Here is a 26,035-nt window from a genome sequence, read left to right as displayed (position 1 = left end):
GTGACTATCTGCCTGGTCTTGACAGGGTCACACTCTCCCTGAAGGATTGGGTGTGAAATCATGGTGTGGTGTTGGGACCCCGCCCTCACAATGGAATATCAGATCTCAGCTGGGGCCATGTCTACATTTTACCAGCTGAGGTACTGTAGATTGCACACCTCCATCCCTATCTTAACATGAAATCCCTCAAAATGCTGGGCCATGTGCTTGTAATCTCGAAAACAGACTATTGCAATGCTCTCTATGTGGGACTGCCCCACAAGGCAGTTTGGAAGCCGCAGCTGTTGCAGAATGCTGCTGTGACATCTCAATATGAGCATATAACTCCTGTCCTGGCACATCTGCACCAGCTGCCTGTATGTTTCCAGGCCAAATTCAAGGTGCTTATGTTTCCTTTTAAAGTCCTTTAATGGTTTAGGACCTTGTTATCAGTCTGAGTTCCTCTCACTCAAAATATTCAGCCCTCCATACGCACCTCTTAAATGGGAATGCTCCAGGTGGCCGGAAGTCTTCCATCCACAGTCGGGCCTTCCCTGTGATGGCTGCCTCACACTGGAATTCCTTTCTGCTAGAGGTGTAGCTAGCCTCTTCCCTCCTGCTTGATTATTTTCTCTGGGAGGCTGACAAGGGGTGTGTGACCCTGCTGGTCCTCCTGGATCTCTCAGCGGCCTTTGATACTGTCAACACGGTATCCTCCTGGGCCGGCTCTTGGAATTTCAGGAGGCATCTTAAGACCTGGTTGTTTTCCTAGGACTTTCTTTAGTTCCCCTTCAAGTAATCTTACATTCACCTCTTGGTCTTCCTCCTGTGATTTTTTTTTTTTTTTGCATTCCCTGGGCCTGTTGAATTATTGCAGCCATCGGTTGTCATCTACCACGGTCCTGGATATGATATTTTTAAATTGTTTCTCATTAATGTTATATTTGCTACCCAAAGTAGTAGTTTCGCTACTAGTTGAAGAGGTCAAAATGCAAATAAAATAAATCATATATTGTATCGTATCATATCTCATATTGCATCGTATCATATCTAGAAGAACCTATCTGTCCAAAGAGGTAGTGAAGAGAGAATCTCTTGCTAATTAGTTGTAGGTCCAGTATCGTTTGCCCCCTCTGTTATCAGATGAGTTAAGAGCTGTTGGGAAAACATGAAGTACAAGAGAAGCAGAGTCACAAGGCCTGAAGAGTATAAGTTATTTGTATGCTTTTATAACTACAGACTAGAAAAATCTGATGTCATGTGAACCCAGAACAGGGAGTCTTTGGTAAATAACTTCCATAATCTCCATCCAGCACGGTGATGGTATAGCCCTGACTATTGCTGAATTTTGAATTTCTGGTTGATTTTTTTCCCCTTTTTGTTGCATGGTAGAAGTACAGAGACTCATAGAGGAGAATAGCTATAAGTTCCCCAAATAGTCCACCCTTTCCCATTAGCTGGCATCTCAATAAGTGGCCTCAATAACTCACTCTGAGACATTTGTAGGAGAAATAATAAAAACAATTGCTGAATAGCTCAGTGGTTTAGGTTTGTGGAGTCAGAGGTTGGGAGTTCAGTTCCCCACTGTGGCTCCTTGACATGAGCTGGACTTGAGGATCCATAAGGTCCCTTCAAGCTCTGTAGTTCTAAGATGATATTATTATTTCATTACCTACAGTTGTGCACAAATCAACAGCAAACAAATTGCTCCCAAAATACTGAAGAGAGGGAAAGAGAACACTCAGCAGAGAGGTGGGGCTCTCTTTCAATTCTGAGGTGGGAGGGAACAATAGTGCTGGATAGACTGACAGTCACCCCAGCCTGGAAAAGTCCCTCCTAGTCACTCAAATGACAGGCAGCATGTGAGATTGCAAATTAAACTCCAGCACTGACAGGGTAGTAGGTTGGCATTGCCTGGATCACTGATGTACTCCCTATGTGTAAAAATACCACACTAAAGAACCTATTCAGACATTCAGAAAGGCAAAATACAGTGGGTGTGGTATGATGGTTAGTGGTTTTTTAAAGACCAAGACTGGTGAGAGCCAGGTTCAAATTGCTGCTTGGTCATAGAGCTTTTTGATAAGGTGACTGAAAGATAGTCCTCCTCCCCATGTTCATCCATATTACCCTGTAACTTTGTAATGCAGATGACAATGGAGAGAAGGACCAAGTTCAGTTCCTTGACAGAAAAGCGGAAGATGACTGTAAGTAAAAACAAAAAAACAAAAACAAAAACAAACCAACTCCTCTTATGATTGTGCCATTTTAGAATACCAGTAAAGGATTGTAAGTTTAGCATTTCCAAAACATTAAAAAGCTTCTCCATCTGGAAAGCCATCATTAATTTATTTAGTACATTTATGCTTCCTCCTTTCTTTCCATGAGAAACACAAGGCAGTATACATAGACCTTGCATCAAGACACTGGCTAGGCTAAAGGGGTGGCCTAACTTGGTCTCCAAAACTATAGAAGAAATCCCTCCCCTCTAATATATAAGCATTCCACATGCTCAGATTTTTTAATGTGGGAAGATCTCTGAGTAGGACTCCTTCCTTGTATTTCATGTAGTCCAGCTCCCAGCTTCACTCTCTCAACAGTCATGGTTATGAATTTATGGGGAATGAGAAGTAGACCATGAACTTCAACTCAGAAGGCATTTGGCCTGTTCAGACTTTTCCTTATCCTGTGTTATTTCACCAGCTATCGCTGATGGTGAGGGCTCTTCTCTTTCAGCTATTCCACCCTTTTTGCCTGTCCCCTCAGACACTCATTTCTGCTCCTCTATTCCTGCTATTCAGGAATTCCTGTTATTTTTGATTCTCAAAATTATCTGATACTTGTTTTGGGTTCTTTACCGTATCACCTGATTATCTCTTCTCCTCTTTGTTTACAAACAAGTTGTCTTTCATGTATATTTGAAAATGATTGGCTACTCCAAGAAAAACCTTCTTGCACACAAAAAGGTGACAAATTCTGTGATATTCATATGCACACATGCAGTATACTTGTGGGGAATAACATAATTCACTTTAGCTTCTGCCTGACCAGATTAATGATATGACTCAGGAGGAGGAGGAGGGAATGGCCTTGAGCAGAGTTGTAATAAACTGGTTCCTTTTATTCACTTTCATTAGAGGGGCAAATTAGTCATTTATTTCAGACATTCAAGGACTCAAGTTGTTTTTCCTTGGAATTATGTGTGATAAATGATCTGCCCTGCAGTGCTTAATGTTAAATGGCTTTCACACATGGGGGAAGCACATGAATTGGGTTTTAATGTGACAAAAGCAGACACAAAACGTCACAGGTGGAGTTCTCAGGAAAGAGGGAAATGAGTTCACAGACAGCATGTTCATCACCAGAAGAACAACACAAATCACCTGAAAATTCCACTTACCACAAATAAGAATTTCCACCCTTTATAAAAATAAGCATGTGCCACATGTCGATTCTGACTAATGACAACCCGTTCCATGGTTTTCTAGGTAGAGAATACTCAGAAGTGGTTTACTCGTCCCTTCTTCTGCGGGAACCCTGGAACTGTGCAGCTTGGAGGCCCAGTGGGGAATGGAACTCCCAACCTATATGTAAGCTATCTAGCCAGCTCCTTACCTGACATGCATCTCCATACTGATAATGTCAGGTGACTATTTGGAATGTGTGGGGCATGATTAGGTGAATATTGTTCTGTCTGTTTATTTATTTGACTGTTCCATCACCCAGGTATTCATACCCTTGCTTCAATCAGTGCTGTAGGGTCCAATATTTACATGCAGCCTACAATTCTCTGGAATTTTTATGGGCTTCTGGTTTCTTTATTGCAAAATGTGCTTTGGTGGCAAAAAAGGCATGCTTGTGCAAGACTTTGCCATTCATTCCATGACTCATAATGAGTGGCAAGAACTTGCAGAAGCATGTCCCCCTTTAATGCCAACCCATGTCTACTGGTAAAATTTTGCTTGATAGTTACATCTTGCTTGCTGAGAGGTTGTGTGGCAGAAACTCTGTTTTCTGCTAAATCTCTTTGCTTTTTACTGGGAGCCACTTTGGTTTTGAAGTAGATATTTTTTTTAAAAAAAATCTTACAAATAAGGAAGTAAAAAGAGACAAGAGGAAGCTGGTTAAAAAACCCAGAATAAATAGGTCAACAGGTCTGTGCATGATTTATACATAAAGTTTCTGCTAAAAACTGCTGACAGCTCTTAAAATAACATTTAAAAAAGGACTGTCCATCTTGCTGGAGATCACTGTGCAGTATGATGTAAAAAGGCATGTTAATATAGGGCTGTTTTGCAGCAAACAATCAACAGAGAGATGTCTCAGGATAAAGTACATTCAAAAAGCAGCAGAATATTTAACGAAACTTTTCTTGCTAAACACCTCCACAGAATTTCAGAAATACCCTGTTTCCCCCAAAATAAGACCTATCCTGAAAATAAGCCCTAGTATGATTTTTCAGGATGGCTGTAATATAAGTCCTACCCCAAAAGTAAGCCCCAGTGAAGTGAAATCCTGCCCTCCACCACTGTACAGCAACCAGAAGATGACATGACTGTAAAATAAATCATCCCATGAAAATAAGCCCTAATGCATTTTTGGAGCAAAAATTAATGTAAGACCATGCCTTATTTTTGGGAAAACATGATATGTCATTGTATATTAAACGCTACCCCATAATAATAATTTAGAAATGATGTCAGCAGTACTGTCCATTAATTCTATATTAAAAATTACCAATGCAGAGTCAGAACTGATGAGTTACTTGTCCTTAATTTTTTTCCAATAATTAAAGTATCACTAAGCAATTTAATCACAACTGTAACTAACTGGAGAAGTAATATTCTAAATTCTGTTGAGAGACCATACACATAATGCAGATACAAGAGCTATTGTATCAAGTACAGCATTACTCATTTCCAGTATTGCCCAGAGGTAAAATGGATCTGGGAAGCTCACATAATGTTGACAATTTCTTTTCCTTTTCTTTTGCTCCAGGGGCTGATAAAAATATACGTTGGCTGAAAATAGTGGTTCTGTTAAACTATAATGTCTTCATTTTTCAAACTTCACCCAACACAGAATCAATTATACACAACAGAGAGGGATGAGTAGGCTTGGGGGAAACCCAAAGTTTGCAGACATTTTTCTTTTTAAATTAGAAAAACCAAAACCAAACCCGAGAGATTCTCCTGCAATAGCCCTATAAGGAATGAACATATTCTCTTGCTTACTTGAGTTATGGAGAGCCTCAATAGCACTCTGTTAGGCTCTCTGTGATTACACATAGGGTGGGACACAGGAATATATTCTCGAAGGCTTTCACAGCCGGGATCTGATGATTGTTGTGGGTTTTTTGGGCTCTTTGGCCGTGTTCTGGAGGTTGTTCTTCCTGACGTTTCGCCAGTCTCTGACCAGCATCTACAGAGGCATCTACAGAGGACTGGAATAGGAGGGAGGTGGGTTGACTCCTCACGCTTGCGCTCTCCAACTCATGCCCACCCTACCCTTATGCGTGGGCACATGCTTGAAGGGGTGAGGGAATGTATGTCAGCAGCGGCGGCAGCCTAGGAGTCTGAGCATGGCTGGGGGGATCTCTCTGGCCACTTGCCTCCCCACGGGCTCCAACGAGGCCGGGGCGCGTGCACCTCGCTGCCCTCCATGGGAAATTCAAATGCAGCCACTCATGCTGGTTTTGGAGCTGAAGGCACCAGTGGCGGCATCGGCCTGCTGAGGGTGGCGAGGACCCGGCCTTGTTGGAACCTGCTGGGAGGTGAGCAGTCGGAGCACCCGGCCATGCTCAGCCTCCTGGCTCTTGGCCAACCCCCCCACCACTGCCGAGCCGCAAAGACAGACTTCCCGTCCCACCTGTATTCACTCCCCTCTCCAGAGCTGCTTTGCGCATGTGGGCGCTTGCGTGAAGGAGTTAGTTGTATGATTTCTATGATACATTTAAGAAAAGAGATTTTGCAAAATAAATGTTTTGTCTTACAAGAAACCTCGCTGGCTGAGGATTCTGGGTGATCCAGTCCAGCGGAATAACATTTCCAAGTTACTGGAAGAATGTTTCTAAACCATCTTATACTCCATCCATCTCTTTTGTCCTTTACGTAAAAGTACCTGGAATTTTGTATTTACTCAGTTACGCTCACTTTCTTACTTCTGGATCTTATACTGAACTGTGAAGTTACAGTTCTGCCCTCTAAACTCCTTCAAACCTCCCCTGCAAAAGTTTCTGCCTTACATTTTTACGAGCTGGCTGGATAGTTCAGCAGTTTAGACACCTGGCTAGAGAACCAGAGATTGGCAGTTAAATTCTCCACTAAGCTTCCGGTGAGTAAAGCCAGCCTGTATAGCCTGTACAGAAGAAGGGAATGGTAAAGCACTTCTGAGTATTCGCTACCTGGAAAACCCTGACTATGGGGACCACTGAAGTGTGTTTCCTCCAGAGGTGAGATGTTTCGATTGCCAAGTCTCTGTACTTTGTTAGTTTTTCCAATTCTTTATTTTCCACTCTGACATCCCCTGGAATTGCAAAGTCAATGATCCGGACATTTCCTTGTTCTATTACTACTATATCTGGTGTGTTATGCTCAAGGTGTCTATCCGTTTGGATCTGGAAATCCCACAAGATCTTGACGTCCTCATTTTCTGACACCTTCTGTACCTGGTGTTCCCATGGGTTTTTGGAGGCTGGCAAATTATATTTTTTGAATAATGACCAGTGCACTAACTTTGCCACTTTGTCATGTGTAATTATTATATATAATGTTGTTGTTGTTGTTGTCGTCTACTACTACTACTACTACTACTACTACTACTACTACTACTACTACTACTACTACTACTACTACTACTACTACTACTACTACTACCCATGTGTGAAAGAAATTTAGCATAACATTAAATACTGCATGGCAGATCATTAATCACACATATTCCAAGGAAAAAGACAACTCAGACCTTGAATGTCTGAAATAAATGACTAATTTGGTCCCTCCAATAATAATCGGTAATAACATATTTTTAAATCAGAAGAAAAGGAATCAGCTTATTACACCTCTGCTCAAGGCCAGTCCCTCCTTCTCCTGATATCATTAATTTGGACATGTAGAAGCTAAAGTGAATTCTGTGATTCCCCACAAATACACTGTCTGCATGTGTGCATATGAATATCACAGAATTTGTCATCTTTTTGCATGCAAGAAGATTTTTCTATGAGTAGCCAATCCTTTTCTATCCCTTCTTGACCTTTCTGATGCTTAGATTCAGCTGTCTGTTCTTCCCCTCTTTCTTGCCTCAATCAATCCTAAGTGTTTGGGATATTAGAGTTTAAAACATTAAATCATCTTTGGAACAACTTACCTGTAGAGATGCTCCTGGCTCCCTTGCTGAGGGCCTTCAAGACTAACCTGACGACATGGCTGTACAGGCAGGCCTTTCCTACAGCCATTACTTAGCCTCTCTCTCTCTCTCTCTCTTCTTTTTCTTCTTCTTTTCTTTCTCATCTTGGGCTTATTTGGATTTTATTTTAGTTTATTTTTATATTATATGTAAACCAGCCACACATTCTAGATGGGCAGTATATAAATCTAATAAATCAATCAATCAAAGAAATAAATGAATAATCTACTTATTGTCACTTGTCCTGAGTGATGACGCACCAAATGCTGAAACAGGAACTGAGACCAGACCTCTGAGAACAAAACTTTGAGCTCAAATTCAAACTAAATGCAAACACCAGCTGTCTACTTTCCATTCAAGATAAAAAAAAAAATACCCCCGGGCATTTTTGTGTTTTGAATGATACAATCAGTGCAATATGAGACATTAAATAGAAACTGCACAACAAATATGTGTAGACAGACCAGAAACATGAACAAATACAGCAGATAATACAGTAGTCATATCTGGCACAATTCTATTTAGACTTGATGATCCATAGACACCTTTCCAGCTCTGCTGTTCTAAAATGATGGTGATGATTTATCTATTTTAATTTGTTTTGCCTTCCTGCTTCATATTAAGAGGACAATGTAGGCATTTCCTGTGGTATGCCAAGTCACCAGACTCAGTGTGTGACAGCAAATACATAGGCTAACTTCTTAACCTGCAGCAATTTGTAATGAGATTCATGCCAACTGAGCGACACTAGTAGGTGTAACTAGTGGGTTTTTAGCCAATAGTTTCATTATCCATAGGCCCTACACCTTCATTTTAGACCTTTAGCTGCATTTGTTGGGTTTCTTCCTTTGGATTTCTAAGAATTTTGTTTCTTCATTCCTTGTTATATTGTAATCCTTCTTTACTTCAGTGGCTTTACTGAGTGACATTCATAAAGTGAATAGGAGGCACTGATGGCCTTATCTTGCACAAATTGATCTTGTCTCCTTCAGTATGCCAAAAGTCATCAGGCTAATTTAAGGGGAAGGAGACAAGCAGAGTGATGGAGGATAACCCAGGAGGAACAGCTGGTAGGTTATTGCTGCTACTGCCAATCTCCCCCTCCCCATATGCGCAGCCTCAGCTGATTGGCTCACTCTGTTTAATGATAGGGCCTGGTCAGCCAGCCGGGTAGGTGGGGCTCGTCAGCCATGAAAGGCAGCCCATCTAGGAGAAGGAAAACTCTGATTTCAAACCTCCACTGCCTTGTGGCTATATTCACTGATGGAAAAGGCTTCAGGATTTAACCTAGAGGCAAAATCTGGAGCCAGAGTCCCGGAGGCAGCTCACATCATTCTGCCAACTCCTGCGACATTGCTGGAACCAGTTGTATTGGCTCTTGCCCTTCCATTGGACCATTTCAGCAACGTGGAGAGGGGGGATCTGGTGCTTGGGTAACAACCTGTCTTCCATATTACTTTACTCAGGGTTTTTATTTTATTTTATTTATTTTTGGACTTATGTACCGCCCCATAGTGCTACAAGCACTCTCCGGGCGGTTTACAATTTCATTACGCAGGCTATACATTGCCCCCCCCCCCAGCAAGCTGGGTACTCGCTGGCTTCATGCTCTGGAGAGGACACTCCTTGATTCAGAGCATGTTACTATAGTCTCTCGAGACTTAAGGATGCCTATGGTCAGCCAACAGAGGTGGCCTCTTCTAATCTTTCCTACATAATACACTGTCTCACAGGCTGCCATTGCACAGGCCTTTGATTTTAACAAAACACTGGATTTGTGTCTGTTCAAGAAGGATAAATTATGCTGTCTCTCATATTACAGTGATGTAATAAAAGAGGAAAAAAACCTTCACTGCACTTCCCATCTCTCCTCATTCCTTTCATAATTGCATCATCTCTAATGTTGCACAAGGCGGGAATTATTTCTCGACATCTGACATTGGAAAATCACCACAATTTTTATTCTAGGATCAACATCTAGAGACCTTTCTCAGGCATCAAATTGTAGGGGCATTGAGTGCATGACAGACTGGAGAAAAAATTCCAGTGGCAGGCCTTGTGCTTCCATATAACATGTGTCCTGCTGGCTGGGTCAGTAACAGGGCTGGTGCTACTAGCTGGCAGAGTGAGGTGGTTGCCTCTGGTGGTAGATTCTGGATGTCATGCAAAGGCAGAAAATGGTTAGCAATTTACTTTGTTAACACTGTATTTTTACTGCCAGGGATATGGAGGAAGCCCTGTAGTGCTTGTCCTCATGTTCTAAAATAACTTGTTTGGCCATGGCTATTTTTGACCTTGATATGGGTGACTGAAGTATGCCATTTGCTTCTCTGCCTTCCACAACAAAATATCTTGGGCCAGCTTTGGTAAACAATCCATACATGTACTGTAGGTTTTTCTGTTGCAGAACTTGGAAAAATTACCTTTCTGGACAACTTCCAGAAACTGTGTTGGCAAGCCAAAAAATTAACTTGTGCAGGCTGCCTATGAGATACCCTGTTTTTCAAGCTCTCATTTATGCATAGAGAACAACATACATGCAGTTTTTTTGTTTTTGTTTTTAAAGATCTTAGTATCTATTCACATGACTCATCAAAGGAAAGATTGACAGGAAGGGTGAGATTTGTTATCACGCTCCAGCTTGATCTGATCATAGACAAAATCTGCTGGTTGTTTCTGGTGTTACAGAGTAATAAGGTGGCAGTAAGGTGTTTGTCTCTTCAATTCAATAAGCTGGGAAGGCTTTGATCTTGGGCGGGATCACATTCACAACAAAGGGTGCTTCTGGGTTATTAAGGTTCATTGGGAAAGATGAATCACAGTTGCATCTTTTTAAGAGCCAATGTTGTACAGATGTCAAAGTGTAGTGTAGCTTTCAATATAGAACGGGTGGGTGGGTGGTAATATTTATTTATTTATTTATTTATTTATTTATTTATTTATTTATTTATTTATTTATTTATTTATTTATTTATTTAAACTTAACTTAACTTAACTTAACTTAACTTAACTTAACTTAACTTATATGCCACCCACACTACCCAAAGGTCTCTGGGTGGCTTACAACACTTAAAATGGAATGTGCTGTGCTAATGAAATTGTTTAAATTATAAATTATATATATGCAAATATATAATAGATTTCTATTCGTGAAGGCTTTCACAGCTGGGATCTAATGGTTGTTGTGGGTTTTTCGGGCCCTTTGGCTGTGTTCTGAAGGTTGTTCTTCCTGATGTTTTACCAGTCTCTGTGGCTGGCATCTTCAGAGGACTGGAGTAGAAAGAAGATGCTGTTAAGGTGCTACTCTCAATATGCCAGCAAGTTTGAAAAACTCAGCAGTGGCCAGAGGATTGGAAAAGATCAGTAGACATCCCAATCCCAAAGAAGGGCAGTGCCAATGAATGCTCCAACTACTGTACAATTGCACTCATTTCACATGCTAGCAAGGTTATGCTCAAAATCCTCCAAGGTAGGCTTCAGCAGTATGTGGACCGAGAACTTCCAGGAGTAGAAGCTGGACTTCGAAGGGGTAGAAGGACTAGAGATCAAATTGCTAACATTTGCTGGATTATGGAGAAAGCCAGAGAGTTCCAGAAAAACATCTACTTCTGCTTCAATGAGTACGCAAAAGCCTTTGACTGTGTGGACCACAGCAAACTATGGCAAGTCCTTAAAGAAACGGGAGTGCCTGACCACCTTATCTATTTCCTGAGTAATCTATATGTGGGACTGGAAGTGACAAAACTGGATATGGAACAACTTACTGGTTCAAAATTGGGAAAGGAGTACGACAAGGCTGTATACTGTCCCCCTGCTTATTTAACTTATATGCAGAATACATCATGCGAAAGGCTGGACTGGATTAATCCCAAACCGGAATTAAGATAGCCGGAAGAAATATCAACAACCTCCGATATGCAGATGATACCACTCTGATGGCAGAAAGTGAAGAGGAAATAAAGAACCTCTTAATGAGGTTGAAAGAGGAGAGCGCCAAAAATAGTCTGCCGCTCAACATAAAAAAAACTAAGATCATGGTCACTGGTCCCATTGCCTCCTGGGAAATAGAAGGGGAAGATATGGACGCAGTGACAGACTACTTTCTTGGGCTCCATGATCACTGCAGATGGTGACAGCAGCCATGAAATTAAAAGACCCGTGCTTCTTGGGGGGGAAGCAATGACAAACCTAGACAGCATCTTAAAAAGGAGGGACATCACCTTGCCAACAAAGATCCGCATAGTCAAAGCTGTGGTCTTTCCAATAGCGATGTATGGAAGTGAGAGCTGGACCATAAAGAAGGCTGACTGCCGAAGAATTGATGCTTTTGAATTGTGGTGCTTGAGGAGACTCTTGAGAGTCCCCTGGCATGCAAGGAGAACAAACCTATCCATTCTGAAGGAAATCAACCCTGAGTGCTCATTGCAAGGACAGATACTGAAGCAGAGGCTCCAGTACTTCGGCCATCTCATGAGAAGAGAAGACTCCTTGGAAAAGACCTTGATGTTGGGAAAGTGTGAAGGCAAGACGAGAAGGGGACAACAGACGACGAGATGGCTGGAGAGTGTCATCGAAGCAACCAAGATGAATTTGACCAAACTTCACGAGGCAGTGGAAGACAGGAGGGCCTGGCATCCATGGGGTCACGAAGAGTTGGACATGACGTAACAACCAAACAACAAAAATAAAAGTAATATACAGTACCCAAAATCAAGAATTTTGTCTAATGAAAAGAATAATCTTCAACTGTCATTGGAAGGAAAAGAGAGTGGAGGGGCAGCCTAGTTCCTGAGGGAAGGTGTTCCATAGCCTGGAGGAGTAGCTACAGAGAACGCCCTCTCTTGCTTTGCCACCAGGCAATGAGACTGAGAGAAGATATTATAGGCTGAGAAAGATATGGAGAGACACAATATCTCAGATAGTCTGGACTCAAGTTATATTGGCGCTGTAGATCATAACCAGCACTTTGAACTGAGCTCAGAAATTGGCTGCTAGTGAGTGAAGTTGTTGTTACAGAAGAACTACCTGTAACTGTCTTGTAAATCAAGTTCTTCTCCTCCGTTTTATGTGCCATTAAGTCATCTCTGACGTATGGCGACTCTATGTATGAGTGATCTCCAAAATGTCTTGGTGTCAACAGTCTTGCTTAGCTCTTGCAGACTCAAGCCTATGGTTCCTCTAGGGAATCCATAGTCCTCTTTTCTTGCTGCCTTCAACATTTCCCAACATTTTTTTTCAAGAGAATCCTGCCTTTTTATTATGTACCGAAAGTAGGAAAGCCTCAGTTTCAACCTTTTTGCATCCAGAGAAAGTTCAGGCTTGATTTGATCAAGGACCCCCTTGTTTGTCTTTCTGGCAGTCCAGGGTATCAAAGGAAGTGTGTTGTTCCTACTCCCTGAGAAACAGAAGCTTCCTTCTCCTTCAGGCAAAATCAAAATAAAAAAATAAAAAAGACAAAGACCTGAGGAAGTGGACTTGTCCAAGAAAGCTCACATTAAAATATGGCAGTTAGTCTTTATGGTGTCATAATATTCTGTCTTCTTTATTTTTTTATTCGTTTGTTTTTGTAGAATATGCTAGCAGAGACTATTTGGCTACCTCTTCTCAAACCTCTTATTCAGCTTTCTTTGGCTGAACCAAACCCTGAATAGTACTGGGCTTTTCTTTAGGATTTTCCACCGAGATAAATTAGTCAGTCCACTGTTTGCATGGAAACAGACTGGTAGCCACTAAAGCTGTTGTAAAAAGAAAGTCATATTTTCCCTGTAAATAGCCCCTGCAGTCTGGCTGTAGTGTTTTGAACCAACTGAAGTTCACAAACTGTCTTCAGGGGCAGTCCTACATTGCAGCAATCCAAACAGGATATAACTAATGCATGTTTCACCATAGTAAGTCAACGTTTCCAACTTGTAAATGTGCTTCCAGCCACTGCTGATACCTGGGCATCTTGGCTCAGGACTGAATCCAAGAATACACTCAGTTGTGCACCTGAGTTCTCAGGCGAAGTGTCCATCTAAAACAGGTTGCATCTCTATCTTGTCTGGTTTGTGTTTCCCCTCCTTCCCCCCCTTTCTTTTTCCATCATCCAGTTCATTACTGATACCAGCCACTGGTGTACAGCCAAAACAACTTTGTCAAGTTCGGACAGGATGCAGCAATAAAGTTGGATGTCCTTGGTGTGACTCCAAATCTCAGGACAACCTCTCCTAGCCATTCCATGTAAATGTTTAGTGGCATGAAAGACAAGACAGTGCCAACGGCGAGGTTATCAGACAGAAGTCTCCCAACCATATTTTAGTACTTGTCTCTCCAGGAAGGGCTTAACACCAATGTAAAACAGTGCCTGCTAATCCTGTCCCAAAGGAACCCAGAAGATCATGGCTGAGAGCAATATCAGAATTAACAAGGACACAGTCCCCATTTCCTCTTCCCAGATAGGTCATCCACCAAGGAAACCAAACTTGTTCAGTCCTATATATCTTGGGCTGAAGGTAGACTATCTACATAAACAGTTTAATCCATGAATCTCTGGAGCTGGTTGGCCATTACATGTTCCAGCACCTTTCCCAAGAATGGAAGGATAATTGTCTAGTGGTGTGTGGCAGAGGAAGGAATTTTTCATGTGCCTTTCAAAAAAAAAAGGCATATTTTTTAGGTAGGCTAGAATTCTCAAAGAGAGACATTTGCTACTCTTCTTATCCACTAAGCCCCCTCCAGTTGCTTTTGTAAGCTAGAAAGGGCAAGAGTCTAGCATACATCTGATGGCTATCAACCCTCCAAGAATTCTGTCCAAACCCTCAGGCCGTACAGACTGAATTGTATCCATTATCACTGGTCAAGTGGAGACCATAATTATATCCAACTAGCCTGCGTCAATTACAGCATCCAAGTCAGAATGGACGTGAGTGATTTTATCTACAAAATGCCCTTTAAAATTTTCACAACAGGCCACTGAATGGTTTACACTCTCTTCTCAGAGGTCAAAGTGTAACAGGCCCTTGACAACGTGAACCAGCTCCACTGGCTAACTCTGAAAAGATGCAAAACCGGCAGGGAAAAGAAATTCTTTGCTGCCAGCACTGCCCCAGAGCAGGCCTTTTAACAGACTCTATCCTATCTTTGATCAGAACTACTCTGAGTTTTCTCCTGTCATTGCTCTAGTCTCTGTTTCACTTGCTTCATCACTGCCACATCCCTATTAAACAAAAGGTGTCAGCTGGGTCCCACTCCATAGGATGGTAAGCTGAGGAGCATTCCAGTTGACCAAGCCTTCAACTGACTCACCTGCTGAGACAGTAGGAAATTCCCCTGAAGCTATCAGGAAACTATTTGGATCCATCTGCTTCCAGGAGTGGAATATATCAATAACTCCCCAACTTCTGCAGAGGTTATAAGTTATAGTGAGTCTAATCCCTCCAAGACTATGACAATGGATCTATGGAAAGTTCCTCCATATCTAGCTCACCCACATCTTGTCAGCTCAAGCCAAGAGTGTGTCCTGTAGCATAAATTGGCTAGATGCAACTTAGGGCAGACACAAAGTTGTCATGGAGGACAGTCCTAAATTACTCCTGATAATTTAGTCCCAGTGTTGAGGTTGAAATGTCCCAGTACTGAGAGGATGTAATGGTTGTAGAATGGCAGAAACTTTCATGAGTCAAAGTCATCTTTATTTTCTCCTAAGGTACAACATTAAAACAAGGGTTTGGTTCCCAGAGAATTTTTATGACTTATGAATGAAATTTCTGCTATTTTCATATATCTCCCTCACAACTCCTCTCTGTTATTCATCACTGAATGTTTACTCACTGCTCCCTCACACTGCTTCTCTCTAGCTTGCTTTCTGGGCAGACTTTGTTACATCTATGCTCTCTAGCTCTCTCTAGCTTGCTTGCTTTATCTGACTTACCTGTCCTACTTCTGTCTCCTACCTGTTGTCACATCTGAATGCTGCTGCCTTTTCTTTTCTTCCTTCAGTCTTTTCTCTCTTTTTGCTGTGCTTGGTGAGGTAAAAGTGCCAGTTTAAGTCACAGCGGTCTTAAAATGAGTTTTGTATGCAGGAATTGTTGTTAAATGATGTCAAGTTCCCTTCTGCGTTTGGTGATCCCTTGAATCAGTGATCTTCAGAATGTCCTGTCCTCAACAGACTCAGTATATCTTGTGTTTGGTCATCCTCTTTTCCTGCTGGCTTCAACTTTTCTCAGCAGCATTGTCTTTTTCAGAGAATCTTGCCTTCTCATGATGTGCCCGAAGTAGGACACCTTCAGTTTCATCAGTTATGCCTCTACAGAGAGTTCAGCTTGATATGATCAAGGTATCATCATCATCATCATCATCATCATCATCATCATCATCATCATCATCATCATCATCATCATCATCATCATCATATTCTGTCATTTTTTTCATTGTACTGTTTCCACATTCTCTTTATCTTTACCTTGTCTGGTAGTGTGCTTCCCTGTAGGTCATTCAGCATTCCTAATTTAGGTTTAAAATTCCCTTTGATTTCTTGGAACTTCTGGAAGAGATATATTTTTGTCCCCTTTTGTTTTTCTCCTCTATTTCTTTGCACTAGTTGGTGTAATAATTCTCTTTGTCTCCATGTGAAAGTTATTGAAAAACTGCATTCAGGGTTTGACTTTATTTCTGTCACCTTTTACTTTTGTTTCTCACCTCTTCTTTATACTATTAAGTGTTTCTTCCATCATCCGACTAGGGTTTTCTTTTCTTTTTACTGCAGGAATTGTCTTTTTATATTCTTCCCTAATACTATATCTGGTTTTTATCCACAGTGCTACTTGTTCATGATCAATGCAAATCTGTTCCTTATAATGACTGCAAATTCATCAGAAATGTTTAAATTATATTTTGGCACTACAGTTCTTTTTAAAAAAAGCAAAGCATGCTGCTTATATACCGCCCCATAGCGCTTCAAGCACTCTCTGGGTGGTTTACAAGTTAATTGTGCAGGCTACACATTGCCTCCCCAGCAAGCTGGGTGCTCATTTTACCAACCTCAGAAGGATAGAAGGCTGAGTTAACCTTGAGCCGGCTACCTGGGATTGAATCCCGGGTCGTGAGCACAGTTTTGGCTGCAGGTTAACCACTGTGCTAGGATGCTAGGAATCCAGGCTTCTTTCAGCTTCATTGACTTAAACTCCTTCACCACATGAAGATGTGCAACCACGAAGGGGATGCAGGAGCAGGGATAGCTAATATTGGAGTGACTGCAAATATGGGAGGCTGTAGGTGTGTGAGTTCCTACAAGGTTGTTTGTAGCTGGGGATGATTTTGTCTGTCACTAATGAGGTCACACAGGAAGCGGGCAGAGAGGTCTCTGTGGCATCACTACATTCACCACAACCACAGGATCCTTGTTCATTCTTTCCTTCAGCTCTATCTCATGTCGCGTCATATGATCTAATTTCACAACATAAATGGAAAAAGTAGTGAATGATGTATGAACATTGCGTTCCGTTCTGGCTTTAGAAATGATCTACCAAATGTCAGCTATAATCTACGATTAAGAAAAGTCAGTGGTACCGGCCAAAATCAGACCCAGTTTTTCCATGTATGCTTATAGAGGAGATGGGGAACACAATTATCTCTGTATCACTTTTGAATAGTTCCAGAATTTCAGAATCAGCAGGAACTCTCACAATGGTGTAACTCATCACTTTTGGACACTTTAGACTCTTGTGTCACTTATGCTTTCTCTTCTCTGTCAGCAGGTCATATCTAATGGTGCCCATACACCCTTAGAATTTTTGCTTCCTCCTGTAGCCCCCCCCCCAACATATCCACTGAATCTGCTTTGGAGAACTGGAGGAACTTTAATATAATAAGATTTGGGAAGTTCACAGGGGACATCTGTGGAGAAGGAGAGGAGGGGAAAGGCCCAGTGAGTTACAGTGGTCTGTCTCATTGTAGATCATAACATTTGTTGTAGCCCAGTAAATGCTTCACTTACAAAGAGGCCAGGCCCTCTATGAAAATGTTAGGCCAAGCCACTTATTGACTTGGCCTAACAAGTCAGAAAGAAGGGCAAAGGTCTGCACTGTTTTTTAAATTTTTTCCTCTGGAGAAAGCCTGCAGTGGCTTCGTAAGAATGGAGGGAGGGAGTAACGTTAAAAGCTTAATGGGCACATGCTTCTTTAATATCTTCTTAGAAGGGCAATGCTGAGAGCTCTCCATTCCCCACCTTTTCTTTCTGTCCCTGCACTAGGTACTGCATGAGTCTGAAATTGGTCATTCTTGGCCCACCAAATTTGATAATTTGTTCAATGGCTGTGCAGCAGGGAAAGGAAGCAAGTTTCACTTTTAAAGAGCAAACTCCTTCATTGCCACAAACTCAGCATCTTATGTAGTTTTTCCTTCTTCCGTGCACGAATGCTGGGTTTAACATGAGGAGTCTGTGGGGATGGTTCTCTGGCCCATCTAAGGGAAACAATTCCAAGAATCTAAGAAGAATTGCTGAAAGGCTGCTTGTGTTTCCTCTCCCTCCATATCTGCTCTCCATATCTGCTCCATATCTGATCACCTTCCCCTGTTTAAGGGTAGGGCCTGTTCAGCCAACAACGTGGCCTCTGCCTAATCTTTGCTACTTACCACTGTCCCTCACACACTGGTATGGCACAGTCTTTTCGTTTTATCAAAATATTGGATGTGTTAATATGAGAAGTATCAAATGAGCTGAGTGTCATGTCACAGCTACATAATGGGAACAAAAACATTAGATCAAAGAGAGGAAAAAAACCTTCATTGCACTTCCCATCTCAGTTCTTTTCATAATCACATCACCCCTAATGTTGCACAAGGAGGCAGAAATTTCTTATTATCTGCCTCTGAACACACACCACAGTTTTTCCCCCCAAAGAAAGAGAAATCTAAATGTTTCATTCTTGACGGCCAAACATCTAGAGATCTCTTCAGATAACAAATTATAGGGAAATTGAATGCAATGGCAAGAGGTGAGACCACACCATGCAGTGGCTGAAATCCTGTTACTTAGTATAGTAAGTCAAACTAGAGTAGGCCCATTGAATCTATGGGGATTTGGTCAGCCAACTCTTCTCTGGCTTCCATTGATTCCATGGGCCTACTCTAGTATGACTTAAGCAATAGGATTTCTGCTGAAAAGCTGTACACTATATAATGTACTGTATAAGAATATTTTTCTTCCCTATCTCCAGACACCCAGTGCATGATGAATGCTTCTGATTTTATTGGTTAGAATTCTCTTCATTACTACATGACATAATGGTTCTGTGGGTGCTTAGCTCCACACAATCTCCAGCTTGCAGATATGCAGGTTGGAGGTCATCTAGACCTTGTCGATGGGATTTTTCACCTGCGAAATTGCAATATATATTCCATGCTTTGTATTTAACAACTGGCCAATCTTGTGATAATTCAGTCTCACAAGAACAGCTGAGATTGCAAAGCCAGCATTTAGTTCCTGGGGTTGATTAGTATTTCCAGACTTCACACACAATTCTCTCCTCCCACAAGTCTTGCTGTAGTCAGGAATAATTGGCCATAGTTGGACTTCACAGGTTCCCAAGCTATATTGGAGGCTTGATGCAAGACCTAGCTAGTTGACCAGCTCTCTGGCTATGTGGCCTCCCCTCTCCACAAAGAGCAAATCAGAAAACAGTATTCACAGCGTTTTCAAAAACAGTTCTCTATACTGTTAGATAATATTGATATTGAAATTTCCTGATGATTAGCTGAGCTGATAGGGAATTTAGAAAAGAGGTTGAGACTGCCTCTCGGCTTTATCAGCACAAACCTTTCAAAAACCACTGTAATGATGTATTTGACCAGAATGTGAGAAACAGAATGTTTGTTGATTGCATAAAAATCTTATCTTTACAAAAGGAAGATCTGAAAACCCCAAAAAGAAATGTTATTATGAGTGTAGTAATTTCCACTGCACAGGCTCTCTCATGTTTGTATTCTTTGAATTTTGATAGAGTATGGAAAAGGGTTTTTAAAAAACTAAAACTCCCCAAATTCCCTCAGCAGCATGTTGAACTAGTCTATCTGGGGCATTCTATGAGGTATTTGCCAAAAAATGTACTTTTTCAGCCTTACTAATATAGATTTCCTTGTTAACTTCAAAATGAAGCTCTTTTTGAGGACTCCCCTCCTCATTCTGGTTAAAGGAGCTTTGGAGATTTGCTTCCAAATGCTGTCCTGATAATGGCACCATTGCACATGTAGGTGGCGTCCATTTGTTCAACTGTTTTGGACACAGAGACCCAAGTATTTTTATATTAATCTGGTTTAACATCTCATGTAGGTGTGGTCATTGTCTTCATACAAATGTGTTTTTTTTTAAAAAAAAAACCATTAAGGGTGTTAGTGCATGTCTGTGCTACCACAGGGTGCAGCAAAAGCCATCAATGGTGCTCAGCAGCATGCCCACAGAAGCCTCCTTTCCTTTGTGTTAGAACCAGCATTCTTGCCTTGTGATTAGGAGTGAGGAAGAGAGGGAAAAAAACTCTCTGGAAGACAAAGGATAACATATTCTTCACGCTGGAAATGAACCTCCCTTGCCTACCCTACTGCAAAGGAATTGGTTAAATCACCAAGGTCTTGAAGCAACAGCACAAGTAATGTCAAGTCAAGGAAACAGGGAGAGGGCAGAGAGAAGAGATGGAAACAATGTCAAGAAGAAAAGGCTCCTGCATCGCCCTTTTAAGAAGAAATCAAAAAGCAACATGACAGTTGCCTTTTTACGTTCCTACACTCACTCCCTTCTTGCCTTAGGAAACTGGTGGGTTTTCTCTAGAGCTGAAAAAAAAAAAGAAATGGAAAATAAAAACAAAAACAAAACAGAATACACAGGTCTACAACAGCTACTGTTCTAATTATTAATGCTTTTGTCCTGCCTGTGTCATCAAGTCTATGACCTGGCTTTCCTATGTCTTTCTCCATTTGCATGAATGAAGCTTTTGCAAACAACCAGAAAGACATAGATATTTTTATGAACTAAGAAAGATAGGGTTGTGGGGAGTGAGTGGGTCTTTAAAAGGTCAGTGATGAGTTAGGCCTGATGTGTGCATCTGTTACTGGGCCAAGGAGGGGGCTGGGGGATCACTACATATTCTGCACCTGATATAGGCCAAAGAATGCTTCAAATAATAGTCAGCTCTTTATAACAAAGAAATCTGTGTCTGCTCATATTGTGCCAGTGTAGGAAGAAGCATAGCGGTGGAGCTATGTCATGTGGCAAATGTTATCTGTCACATGACATAGTTATATAGTAATGTTATTTGTCTTTGTATTCTGCTTCATTACACATATATGTAATGTTTTTACTAAGGATGTGCATCAAACACTAAAATATTAACTGAACTAGGCCTTTTTGTGCCTCTGTGTGGTGAATAGACAGCCAGGGGGAGGAACAAATATCCCAGGGAAATTCGCCGTATCACCCACAAATCCCTTGTGTTAAATCTGGGATTCATGGTGTTAAACCTCTTCAAACAAACAAACAAACAAACAAACAAACAAACAAACAAACAAACAAACAAACAAACAAACAAACAAACAAACAAACAAACAAAAGATCCATGTAATTAGAGAGAGACAAAAAAGCAATTTATTTATTTTTATTTATTTATTCAATTTCTACCCCGCCCCTCTAGACAGCGTCTACTCGGGGCAGCAATCAAAAGTACTGTATTTCTACTTTATAAGAAAGATGAGTCAACACCAAAGGAGGAGATTGAAAACTTCAGCCCCCTAATGATGCTCAAGATCTTTCCTACACACTCTGATTTGTGAGGTGCTGGGGAGGGTCTCTCAGTGAAGTCACCAGGCTGCAACATCTGTTTTTCACATTTTTTTTTTGCTTAGCTGCATTATGAAATGAAGGACAATACAACTTATTGCTGGGTTTTGCCTTCTCTTCTTTTTAAAAACTGTTGGTTACATTACTGGATGTGGGTATGTGTGCGCGTGTGCATATGTGCGCACGTGCATGCATGCATGCATGCATACCTACGCACACACATGCACACACACACACAGAGAGATGAATACTCACATTCTTAGGCTTAGGTCAGAACTTCACTATATGATATTAGGGTTTGTTATTCTTCCCCACCCTTTGGTTTCATTTTTCTTGTTTTTTGCCTGCCACCAGAAAACTAATAGCTGTTTCCTGTTTCTCTTTTTGGGGCTTTCAATGGAGATTTGGAAACATAAAAATGCTAGAACAGGCAGAGTCAGAGTGTCTCCAAAAGGTCACAGGGTGGGTCCAGGTCTCAATCTGTGCACCTTTATTCACATGTGGCTTGAGTTTGTGGGGGGGGGGGAGTAAACATCCTTATTCTTGACTCTTTAATGTTTCCATTTCTGTTTATAAGTTTTCACCTATCAATGCAATGCAAGGTGGGAAACACTGAAGATCTAAAATCTCTCTCACTACCTTTGTATACTAGAGACATACCGTTTTCTAAGTCACGGTTACTACACATTACCAGAATTGTTAGTGAAACTGATATGAATGATGTGAGCAAGGTTCTGGTCAGATGGCAGCAAGAGACTTTCTTGATATGGATTGCATAAGTGTATTGGAGCGTTTAGGTTAGTGCCATGATAGGAGCTTCTGCAGATGAAAGTGCTACTTACCTTTAACTGGAAAGAAGTTAAGCTTCCCTAAACTGGTAATGTTTTCACTCAAGTCCCCTATTCATCATGGGATGCCTCTCACTGGTGTCGCAGAACTAAAGGTTTAAAACTGGGTCTGTCTAGTCATAGGGACGTGGTGGCACTGCAGGCTAAACCGCAGAAGCCTGTGCTGCAGGGTCAGAAGACCAAGCAGTCGTAAGATCTAATCCACGTGATGGAGCGAGCCTCCGTCGCTTGTCCCAGCTCCCGCCAACCTAGCGGTTCAAAAGCATGCCAATGCAAGTAGATAAATAGGGACCACCTTGGTGGGAAAGTAACAGCGTTCTGTGTCTAAGTCGCACTGGCCATGTGACCACGGAAGATTGTCTTCGAACAAAATGCTGGCTCTATGGCTTGGAAATGGGGATGAGCACGGCCCCCTAGAGTCGAACACGACTGGACAAGAATTGTCAAGGGGAACCTTTACCTTTACCTTTACCTGTCTAGTCATATGCCAAATATCCCCTCCCCTCCCTTCCAACTATTATGATCAAAATGGGTGGGCAGATGAGGAGGACTGAGCCCACCCTCCCTGGAGTTTAGCTCCTCCAGTCTGCCTTGAGAAGATTGTGAACCTAGTGGGGACAATGTTCTTTTCAAGTGCCTAGAGGAAAATGGATGTAATTCATGAAAGATCCTCCTCAACATGATGTATTACTAGGGAACCATTGGTTACGAACAACAGTAACACAACTCTGCACTGCCATATTTCATCTTAGCCTAAATGCAGAGGTGGCTCTTGTTCTTTCCCAATAACCAAAGTATTACAAGCTGTGATGTTACAACATAGCTGTGTTGAAATGAGGCATTTCCGTAGTTTCAAGGCTTTGTGTTACTTTGGAATATCTTGTTCATGAATGCTATTCATTTTTTTAAAAAAATATATATTCACACACTCTTACACATATCTGAATGGGACAGTTGATATGTTTATATACTTCATTTTGCCTTTAATTCTCAGTCCTACTGGATATAGTGGAGAAACACATGGACTTTAATTATTTACACTACAATCCAAACATTCATTTCTGCAAGTCTTTTTCCCAGGTAACTTGTTATGGCATTTCAGCATCAAATGTGGAAGAACAGAGTTGTCTGAATTGCTTTCTGTGTCTGTGTATTTTAAACTCTCCTTGTTTTTTTATTGAAAATTAACCAATCTCAGATTTATTTTTGTTCTGATGACAAACGCAGGTGTGTGGTGTAATTTCATGATTTCATTATTTTTAAAAAGTGGGAAATGATGTACCCATGAGTGTAATGTCCAGTTTGACCGTAAGACTCTTGTCAAACAGAAAATCAAGATCTATTTACACGTGTGTTTAAACATCGACCTAAAAATTGTCCTATAATGTGTCTGAAAAATGTACAGTGTGATTCTGAGATAACAGGTGTTTAAGAATTGCATGATATGGAAAAGGAGACAAAGATTATGGGATTAGCTGCTTATTGAGAGACCTGGGTTGGCAACTAGGTAACATGGGAAACAACCCTTTCTTGTTTCTGACATTAACATTTTATGAACACTGTTTAAAAATCACCTCTTTACCTTTATGCAAAAGAGAGAATCGAAAGCAAAGCAAAAAAGGGGAGAAAAGGAAAAAGAGAAATAAAGAAAAAAAAGATAAGATACAGTGTGAAGTTGTGAGTTGGGTGAATAGTGATATGTGGCTTTACAATGAGACAAACTCATCTCTTTCTGAAGAGTTGCTGAGATTCTGATTTAGAAATGATTGAATGAGGCCAGAGGATTAAGGTCACTTTAGGTACCTTGTGTTGTTGTAGACCATTTGTGATAGCGACTGTAGACTGAGTAACTTTTCAAGAAGTAGTGGTGATTAATGAGTGCTCAAAACCACCAACTGAAGCAATTATATAGAGCAGTATCAGGAAGCTGCAGAGATGGGTCTGATAGTTTCAGATAAGTCATTGCACCCATCAGTTGAGCCTATTTTTCCATTATGAGAACCTTGTGCCCTAAATCTTGTTAAAGTATCAGGCCACAAGTACCTAGTGGTTCTATATTGTCTATAAACGTGATCCTTTTTCAAGTCCTGGTATGCTAGTCATGAGGTCTAGGTCTAATGTTTTGACATGGGTAGCAGCCATGAAGTATCTCTGCACATTGTAAGTGGAATATATTGTAATTTTAGCCATTAATCACCACTTACTACCCCAAGATTCCTGATTGTTCTGTATGGATCAATATTTATGTTGAATGGAGATAGATGAATGTGCTGGTTTAAATAAATGCTCTGGCTCCAAAACCTTATTTTGTCAGCATATATTGCAACAGTCCTCAGTTTTTTCAGACTTCTTTAACTCCAGTTGGGAGCATTTTTCTTCTCATCTTTCAGAGAACAGAAAATTACTTTTTAAAATTACAAATCTCAACTATCCCTGCCAGTGTGTCCATTGTCCATGCTGGCTCATGAATTCTGGGAGTTATAGTCTAACAGTTTCACACTTTGCTTTAAAAGCTAACTCTTTTCATTTCTTTTTTCTTATCTTATCCCAACCTAGTATCCTTTCTTAATTAATTGTTTTAATTAATATAGAAATTGTATTTTATGACTATATATATATTTTATATAGATCTATTTTATGTTGTAAGCCGCCCCAAGTAGACATGGTCTAGAGGGTATAAATAAATAAATAAATAAATAAATAAATAAATAAATAAATAAATAAATAAATAAATAAATAAATAAAAATTTATATGCCCATTTTCTAGTTTCTCACAATTTTGTCATCTTTTCCACCAACTTTTTCTCCTTCTGTTGACAAGCTTAAAATTTTTAAGCAAACAGGAAAATGAAACTCTAAATGAGGCTGCTGTGGATGCTGGTTCTGCACAGGAATCAAATGCTTGAGTGGTTAATTCCCCAGTTCATGGGGGAGGGGTTGTGGGTACAAGTTGTCTTCTTGGTGAATAGGTACTCCTGTGGACAAAGAAACCGCCAAGACAAAGCTGCTTCTCAAATAACAGCACTTCATAAAACAGGAAAATGAAGGTGATGCATTTCCATATTTTTTGAAAAGTAATAATAGTGATATAACTAAATAAAAACAAGGAATTGCCACCTTATGTTGACAATTTGGGGCCATGGCGCACCATGTAAAGGCCAGTAATATAGTGTTCTTGAAATCTGGACTTTATAGAATCACATTGTATACCTCTTCTTGCCCAAAAGGATGTCCTTTCTTTGTAAAAGTATCTGCCAGAAGAACACTTTTCAGATACAGTGGGGTCTTGAATTGAGAACTTAATCTGTATTGGAAGGCGGTTCTCAAGTCAAAAAGTTCTCAGGTCAAATCTGCATTTCTCATAGGAATGCATTGAAAACCATTTGATCCATATCTGCTCTTTTCCGTCCATAGAAATTAATGGGAACCTGCTATTCCTCCTTCAACCATTAGAGGGGGATATTTTGTTTCTTTTTTTCTTAGGTCAAGAAAGGTTCAGGGAAGGCAGGGAAAATACAGTCCAGGCAGTACAGTGGACCCTTGACTTACAGAATTAATCCGTATTGGAACGGTGGCTGCAGGTCAAAAAGTCTGTAGGTCAAGTCTCCATTGACCTACAGTGCATTGAAAACCGATTAATCCCGTAACAGGCCGTTTTTGTTCCATTTTGGTTTTTTTCTGGTCTGTAAGTCAAATCTCAGTCTGCAAGTCAAATCTAAATTTTGCGGCCAGAGAAGTCTGTAACTCAAAAAGTCTGTAAGTCAAGCCGTCTGTAAGTCAAGGGTCCACTGTATTTCAATTCTTTCAAAAGTCCATTTTTCTGAGTAGATCATCTGGTTTCAACCTTCCCTATCAAAAAAGAGAAGAAGGAGGAGGAGGAGAAATTCATTCCTATAAAAGAGGCCACAGATTTTTTAAACTTTAGAGATAGTTGAATAGATATGCAGCACATTTCAGTGAATGGGCAAAGACTGATTACACGTGGGTGGCGTCTCTTCAG

The sequence above is a fragment of the Pogona vitticeps genome, chromosome 3, assembly GCF_051106095.1.
Source record: "Pogona vitticeps strain Pit_001003342236 chromosome 3, PviZW2.1, whole genome shotgun sequence".
NCBI lineage: Eukaryota > Metazoa > Chordata > Lepidosauria > Squamata > Agamidae > Pogona > Pogona vitticeps.
Note: the sequence above shows the minus strand (reverse complement) of the source record.